The sequence below is a fragment of the Osmia bicornis genome, chromosome 10, assembly GCF_907164935.1.
Source record: "Osmia bicornis bicornis chromosome 10, iOsmBic2.1, whole genome shotgun sequence".
Taxonomy (NCBI): domain Eukaryota; kingdom Metazoa; phylum Arthropoda; class Insecta; order Hymenoptera; family Megachilidae; genus Osmia; species Osmia bicornis.
The window spans coordinates 1,418,699-1,426,939 of NC_060225.1; the positions used below are offsets into that span (position 1 = coordinate 1,418,699).

The 8,241-nt window shown below is 35.8% G+C and overlaps 1 long non-coding RNA gene across 1 annotated transcript; it reads left to right on the plus strand.

Annotated features, from left to right (window-relative positions):
* The first annotated feature begins 3,646 nt into the window (after positions 1-3,646).
* On the plus strand, positions 3,647-4,030 carry LOC123988199. The gene is made up of 2 exons (XR_006829756.1): positions 3,647-3,776; positions 3,861-4,030. It is a non-coding gene; the product is annotated as an uncharacterized LOC123988199 (long non-coding RNA).
* The last annotated feature ends 4,211 nt before the right edge of the window (positions 4,031-8,241 follow it).

Here is an 8,241-nt window from a genome sequence, read left to right on the forward strand (position 1 = left end):
GAATAAAAACATAATCCGAAAAACCGATTGCTACGACCCTCTAACAGTTCTAGTTGCCCTAATAGTTCTAGCTGAAATCGTTAAAACATTCGCACAGAGGCATCGTTAAAACATCTTAAAGATATCTGTTCTAGATATTGAGGATGTCTTACAGACAAAATACGTATTTTTTAAAGTTGGGGTGCGCGACCTATTTTGATGAATATCTCGAAAACCATTAGAGATACGGCATTGGTGTAAATTGATGAAATTTGTATTTTCGAATGGCGAATTTAACTGTGTAACATCCCAGAAATAGGTATGTCACTGCACCGACGTATAGGGAGAGCGGTTCCCTTAGAAGGCGACTCGTATGAAGTATTAGGGGTTATAGGTTCGTGTGGTACGCGGTTAAAGAGTAAAATCCAAACAGTAATGTGCTAAACTATTGGTTTATTCAAGTAAGTAGAAATTGTTAACTCAATAAGCTTCTTCTCAATATATAAGAAAATAATAATGCTAATATCACAATGTGTGCGGGCTAGATAAGAAATACAGTAAGAGATTACAAAGACTTTTTCGAAGTCGGTTAAAAAAGTATAGTTTCTCACTAACTCTATCAGTTTTTTGTTTTGCATTATAATAAATTGCTCACACGTCTATTCTGTCGCAAGATTTTGCACGAATGAACGCGTATCAAACGATAGCGTCTGTTTTGTTTCACGACAGTCACGCATCGCTTCAGTCAAATTATTCTTTTCGAGAGTTTCGTTCGTCATATATCTGAAACGGAGCGCGTTTGAATCGACCCATCACGGTATATACATATAAACACTCATGTTTAATAACACAAAACAATATTTGTCGGAACCAAACTGATCGGCTACATGTCTGAATGGATAATATAAATCGACCTTTATTCGCTGTCACCGTCGAAGCATTGCCGACATAGATTGTGATGACCCGTATGCCACCTGTCGGCTGTGCTTTGACGTTGTTGCGGTGGTACATAGCGAACTACCACTATACAGTTGCCAAATAAACATCTACTGATCTTGTCGTTATGCCTAGTACATACCGTTGTTGAAGCATAGTCGACCTAGGACCTGTGCGCCACTCGTTGACACCGTAAACAAAGCACGGGTAAAACAAAAAGTAGAGTCGAATTACTATCCAATTACACTCGCGGCCTCGAAATCAAAGATCAGTTTTTGACTTATTGTCGAACATTCATCTCAAATGTTTCTATAATCTACTATTATTTTTTGTTATTGTTCTTTCGTGCCGTTAAGAAAAGAATATTTTCGTTTATGGCAGGTACAAGCGACATTCAATTTTAAGAAGCCGAAATTTTTAAACTAGTACATTTTTACTTGCGCTTCTCGCGTGATCACCCATAAATTTCCCCTTGGACCGTCTGTTGGAGACTGACTGTATCGTTACTACGCAAGCCAATCCATGCTGAATTTCAAAACCCACTTATCGGTCGCTCCCACCACCACCCTACAAAGCTGACAACCGATTGGCTGCTGAAACACGAATTCAGCCCCAGAAAAACTGTACAGACAACAGACTTTCAAAGAATCCTGGAGAGTACGTTACTGTGCGGGGCTGAGGAGTTTCCCGGGTTGGGCGGTCTGCGTAATGATTGGCTGCTCTCCCGCTCCTGCTTTTCAGTAACCTTCTGTCACACTTTCGCGATTGGTGGATAGGATTACAACTACTAATTCGACGTTAGACAAGGAAAGTGAAAATGACGTATCGAAAGTGAGATGCAGCTACACTGAGCGAGTGGTTAGATGGGGCGGAAAACTCCTCAGCTCCGTACAGTACTTTGCAAGAAAATGAAGTGCAAGAAAACGGGAAACAACTTGTCAATTCGTTATAAATCACTCTTCTTTCTATTTTCTTGTTTCATTGAAATATGTTTTTCTGAATGGTAAATTTATATGTATATACATTCATTTATTTCCTCTGATTATGTATTACATGTTACATTATTGTATTGGTTATGGTATATACAAGTATTATGTTGTTGAAAGAGAAAGCGTTAATTAGCAAGGAAACCCAGACCGTCAAGAAAAGAAAGAGTGATAAAGAAATTTTGTCCCTCTCTGACAAAGATAGTGATGTGGAATCTTCGGACCCGGAATACAATTTGGATTTGGATTTTAGTCTACAATCCGAGTATCTTGAGACAATAAATTTCGAATTTGGAGAGGATGTGTACAAGCCATCAAGTCCGCCCCATCAAAAATGTAATCTGAACGAGTCGGTTGCAGAAATAAGTACAAATACTTCACTAACAATCAACAATCAACAATATAAGAGAAATACCGTTCACAGGAAACTCTGATTGGAATTTCTCTCTTATAGGTTTTCCAGTATGTGTGTGTCTGTCTTTCTGTGGAGCAAAAACGGTAAGAGATAAACGGAAACGGTTTTCGCTATTATATTCCTCATGATCTGAAACCGTGCGTTTAAGGGGTTTGGACTTTCGATTCGGACTGGAAGTGACACAAAACCGGAAGTGAAAATATCAACCACGTCAGATCTCAGTAACTTGATCACTTAAGTCACGCGGATGTAATACATACACCAGTGACTAATAATTATCGCCAATAATTGAAGAGTAGAAACACGAAAGTATTCTGCAATAACCATCGATAGTAATAATGATATTGTTATTAAATGTACATTGATCGGTGGGAAGGGATAAGGAAGGGTTTTTAGGTGTCCGCCTCCGATTGTTTTAATTTTTGGATATGTTTTAAAGGACCGAAAAATAAGGTATATGTATTTTTTTATTTTTGCCCGTTTTCATATTTTGGGGGTGAAACGACCCCCTAAAGTTTCGGCTACAATAGGCTGTCTCGAAAACTATCATAGATAGAAGAAAACATTTGAAGGAAAAGTTTCATGGTTTTTTATGAACATATAACAGAGGGTCATAAATTTTGTAAAAAATAATTTGTTTATAACATTATTTTAAAAGTAATCACAATTTACATAATAACAAAAAAGAACATAAATTTGTTTCTGAATCCATTGATGTATTATATGCTATGTTTGCCTCTTACATTTTTGCATATTTTAATATCATATATGCATCGCCAAAACATGGGCCCCCTTGTACTGTGCAATTTCCATATAAACAATTTTTCCTATCATCAATAGTTACGAAATAAAACGTCTGCCACACTTTAGCGCGGACACTCTGTACGTCGGGTCGCGGTCATACCAAATATGACGTACGGTCAATATCTTTCTTGCAACGATTTTCTCTCGCAAACAACATACACGATCAGCTATATTTTATTTAATTATTTCTCTTGTTTTTATTATACTACAATCTGTATATATCAGATAACCAAGGAAGTTCTGTCGGCCAAGCATAAGTTATATCATTAAATGGATATTAACGTCATGAAACAGTATTAGTGAATGCATAGAGAAATGATACTTATTACGCACTTAATAACAGTAGACAGTTAATCATATGTGTATACTATATAGTTCTTCAAACCACCATGCATGCACTTTGCACTTTCTTGGGAAGTTCTGCCACTCATGTACAATAGCAGTTTATCAAATCATACGTTGTATTTTGCGAAACTTTGCTACTTATACCCCGACAGTTGGTTAGTGCTTTAGTCAAACCCGAGCGGTCAACGTTATCACAGCATTGATATTGTAATACAGTGATTAATAATGATTATCAACCCGATGAACGTAATTAATTTGTTATTAGCAACATTTCAAACAATGTACCTAATGGATACTCCTATAACAAGAGAGTAAGTACAATTGAAAGAAGCTATTCAAAAAATGTTGCTCGATAACATATGTATTTGCATTTAATGGAATTGAAGTTTCTGAAGAATCGCCATTGGACTTTTTGGATCAATTTAAAGAATGTGAGGTTGAGGCTGTTGAAGAAGATGATGCAGACGAAAATTGGTCTGGAGAGACATATATTGGAGTTTGTTCACAGCGTGATGAAGACGTTGATGTTGATTACAAGCGGAAAGCAGTTGCATTTTGCACAGAGGAAGAAAAAAGACGTAAACTTGCTACCGTTCAACATAATTTTAGACTTGTCTCTTCTGAACGACAATTACGAAGATGGGCTCTTCAAATAGAAATAAGTGGAACTAAAAAAGAAAGATTGGCTCAAATTTCCGAGTTGGTGATAACAAATATGAAAAAAGCTATTGGAGTCCGGTTATATTTTGCATGATAAAGATATTCGACGATGAGCTTTGCAAGCATATAAAGAACAAGGTAACGATCATATGACATTTAAAGCTTCCAAAACATGGCTGTATAATTTTAAAAAAGCTCATCGTATTGTTTCTTGAAAAATAACAAAATTTGTAACACGAAAGGCAATAGAAGACGATGAAGTATTGAAAGTTCAAGCTACGGCCTTTGTCAATGAAGTAAACCCTTTGATTACGAGATACGGAGATGAAAATATGTACAATTCAGACCAGAGTGGATTTCAATTAGAAATACATTCTGGACGAACTTTAGCGGTGAAAAACCAAAAGAAAGTAGAGTATGTTGTACAATCTGTACCTTCAACAACGCATAGTTACACAATACTACCAACAATACTGATGGAAAATTGTTGTCGCCCCTTTTTATAGTTTTGCAAGAAGCAAATGGACAATTTGGACCAATAGTTCAGAAAACATTATTCAAACCGACTGATGTGTACGTAACTGCATAAAAATCTGGGAAACTCACTTCTGGTGATCAATACCTTCAAATTATCTTTGATTGATAACTACCAAGACACATGTGTATAATTACTAAAGATTTCATTTTAATATTGTAGCTCATTTCAAAATCTGGTTGGAAGAGGTCTTTTTTTCTTATACTAAAACAACGTCTGTGTTGTTATTAGACTTTTGGAGTGAACACTGAACAAGATGTACATAATGCGAAACCAACGGGTAAAGAAATTATAATTAAGATGATACCAAAAGGTACCACTGGCCGAATCCAACCTCTAGATGTTTATGGATTTACGGTGTGGAAGAATTATGTTAGGCGTTTCTCAGATGATGTGCTGTTACATGATTACAGTGTTAATCTTCATTTAAGAAATAATATAATTAAGTTACAATCACTTGTACACAATCAACTGTCTTCACTAAGATATAAAAGTCTATTCCAGTATGCTTGGTACAAAAGTGGGTACACAGAAAAAAAATCAGGAGATTTTGTGAATCCTGTAGATTTTGCTTTCGAACAGAACACACAAATGAAATGTGCATTCTGTGATGAAATACCGATAATTATAATGTTCTTGGTGTTAGAAAGCATTTTGTTTAAAACATTTTTTTCATGAATATCACTTCTGCGACAAATATGAATATTAAGTGAGCCATTTTGTAAACTGCATGTATTTGATAAAAGCTTCAGATTATAAATTTATACCACATATGCATACCTAACATGCACGTGAAATATAATTGCACCAATCATGTTACTAGTACCGGAAATTAATTTACATTTATTATATTCCTTACCATCAGTATCGCATATTAATACGTAGATATGTACTAATATAATTTTTATTAATATTGTAAGCTTTAAATAACTTTATTAATGCCTAGTATACATGGTAAACGCTAGATATCGTAATGGATATTAACCGTACATCCATGGTATGACCGCGACCCGACGCGACGTATGCGCGCGATGCATATATGTAGGAAATAAAAGATGTATTCCAGAATATTGTGGATTCTACTGCCGACGGCAGGGGGGGTCGCAGGGGGTCCGCGACGTGCCCGATCATAAAAAATCGACAATCAGTTGACGACGACGACGTATGGGGAATATTCGTGCCCTGCGACGAATCTGCAACGAATCCGTGACGAATCCACTTTATTCATTTTATAATTACCGTTTACAATTAGTTTAGACACGTAGAATTAAGAAAACCTATATATATGTAGGAAATAAAAGACGTACGCATTCCAGAATCTTCTGGATTCTACTGCATATGGCAGGGGGGTCGCGGGGGGTCCGCGACGCGACCGATCATGAAAAAATCGACGGTCAGTTGACGACGACGACGTATGGGGAGTAGACGTACCCTGCGATCAAATTTGGCGACGAATTTTACGACGAATCCGCGACGAACCCGCGACGAACCCGTTTAATACACCGTTCACCTAGTTTTATTGTTTAGTATTAGTCTAGTTGTAAGCACGTAGAATTAATAAAACCTATATATATGATATTAAAGTATGCAAAAATGTAAGAGGCAAACATAGCATATAATACATCAATGGATTCAAAAACAAATTTATGTTCTTTTTTGTTATTATGTAAATTGTGATTACTTTTAAAATAATGTTATAAACTAATTATTTTTAACAAAATTTATGACCAACTGTTATATGTTCATAAAAAACCATGAAACTTTTCTTTCAAAAGTTTTCTTCTATCTATGATAGTTTCCGAGATAGCCTATTATAGCCGAAACTTTAGGGGGTCGTTTCGCCTCCTAAATATGAAAACGGGCGAAAATAAAAAAATACGTATACCTTATTTTTCGGTCCTTTAAAACATATCCAAAAATCAAAACAATCGGTGGCATAAGAACCAATTCCTATATTTCAAATATTTGAATAGTACGAATTCAAATAATGCGAACAATTTCTGGGATTTATTACTCGCACTAATCGAGACCTACCTGTACATATAAAGTGCGTTTCAGGTCTATAACCTCACCCCAAAATATTGATGTTAGGAGAGTTACTGAAAAAATATGATTATATTGATACTTGTATGTAATAAAGCATCTAAATTAACGTATTTTTGGAGAGTTTCATAAACTTTTCATTATTTGTTGAAAAATTATAGTCAGAATACCAGTTCTTGAGTGTTTCAGGATATAACCATGGCAACGAAATGTTTGCGATTGTTTAATGTTTGTGTTACTGTTACGTCTGTGTGTTATTTTTATAAAATGCCTCGTGGAAAAATATTGTCCGAACGCGAAACAGGAATGATAGAGGCTATCCAATGTGAAGGAAAGAGTGCTAGAGCCATTGCAAACGTGATAAGCCGTTCGCCAAGGTTAGTGAGAAATTATTTGAAGAATCCAAGTCATTATGGTAAAATCAAACGAAGAAGCCAACAGCGAATACTGACAACACGTGACGATCGACAAATTTCAAAACTTGCATCTAATTCGACGATGAGTTGTAATGAAATTAAGCGTAAATGCGGGCTTCAGGTAACTAAGTCGACGTTTTGGAGATCAATCAAGCGCAACCCTCACATTGTTAGAGCGAAAATGCAAAGTACACCACGTCGTAAGGATCAACACAAAGATGCTAGGATCAAATTTGCATAAAACAATATGGACCGAGATTGGAAGCGGGTAAGTTTGTATTAGGTAATTAGATACACTCGTATTAGACATTTAATCAGACAAAAGAAGTTTAACATGGATGGTCCAGACGATTTTAACTCGTATTGGAGAGATCTTCGCAAAGAAGAGCGATATTTTTCAAAACGAAACTTCGGCGGCGGGAGTGTCATGGTTTGGAGTGTATCATCGATCCGAATGAATAGTGAGGAGTATCAGTTGATACTCACGGATCATGTACTGCCATATTTGCGTAGATTTCGTCGAATATTACTAACATATCAGCAAGATAATGCACGGATTCATACGAGCACAATGGCCTGGTTTCAAGAGAAAAAAATTAACGTTTTGGACTGACCAGCGTGTTCGCCGGATTGTAATCCTATGGAAAATCTATGGGTCATTCTTGTGCGAGAAATTTACGCCAATAATAGGCAATATCAAACGGTTCAGGAGCTCAAAGAAACGATTACTGAAGCCTTGAAGGATATTGATGTTCAAGTATTGCAGAACCTCGTCAAAAGTATGAAAAACGGAATTTTTCAAGTTATTAATCGTAATGGAAATTTAACTGACTATTAGTTTTAGTATTATTATAAGTGTCGTTGTTGTTAATTATAATTATAAGTTGAAAATCTATAGAAATATATAAGTGTGGTTATAAGCTGAAACGCTAAAAAATTGGTATTCTGACTACAGCTTTTCGACAAATTATGAAAAATTTATGAAACTTTTCAAAAATATGTTAATTTGGATGCTTTATTACATACTGTTGGCACGAGATCCCTATAGGCCATGTATTATAATAAAGTTGGCCACCCTTTTTAATATTTCGTTGGTTACTCTGTCATGGCGAAAAAGAGCGG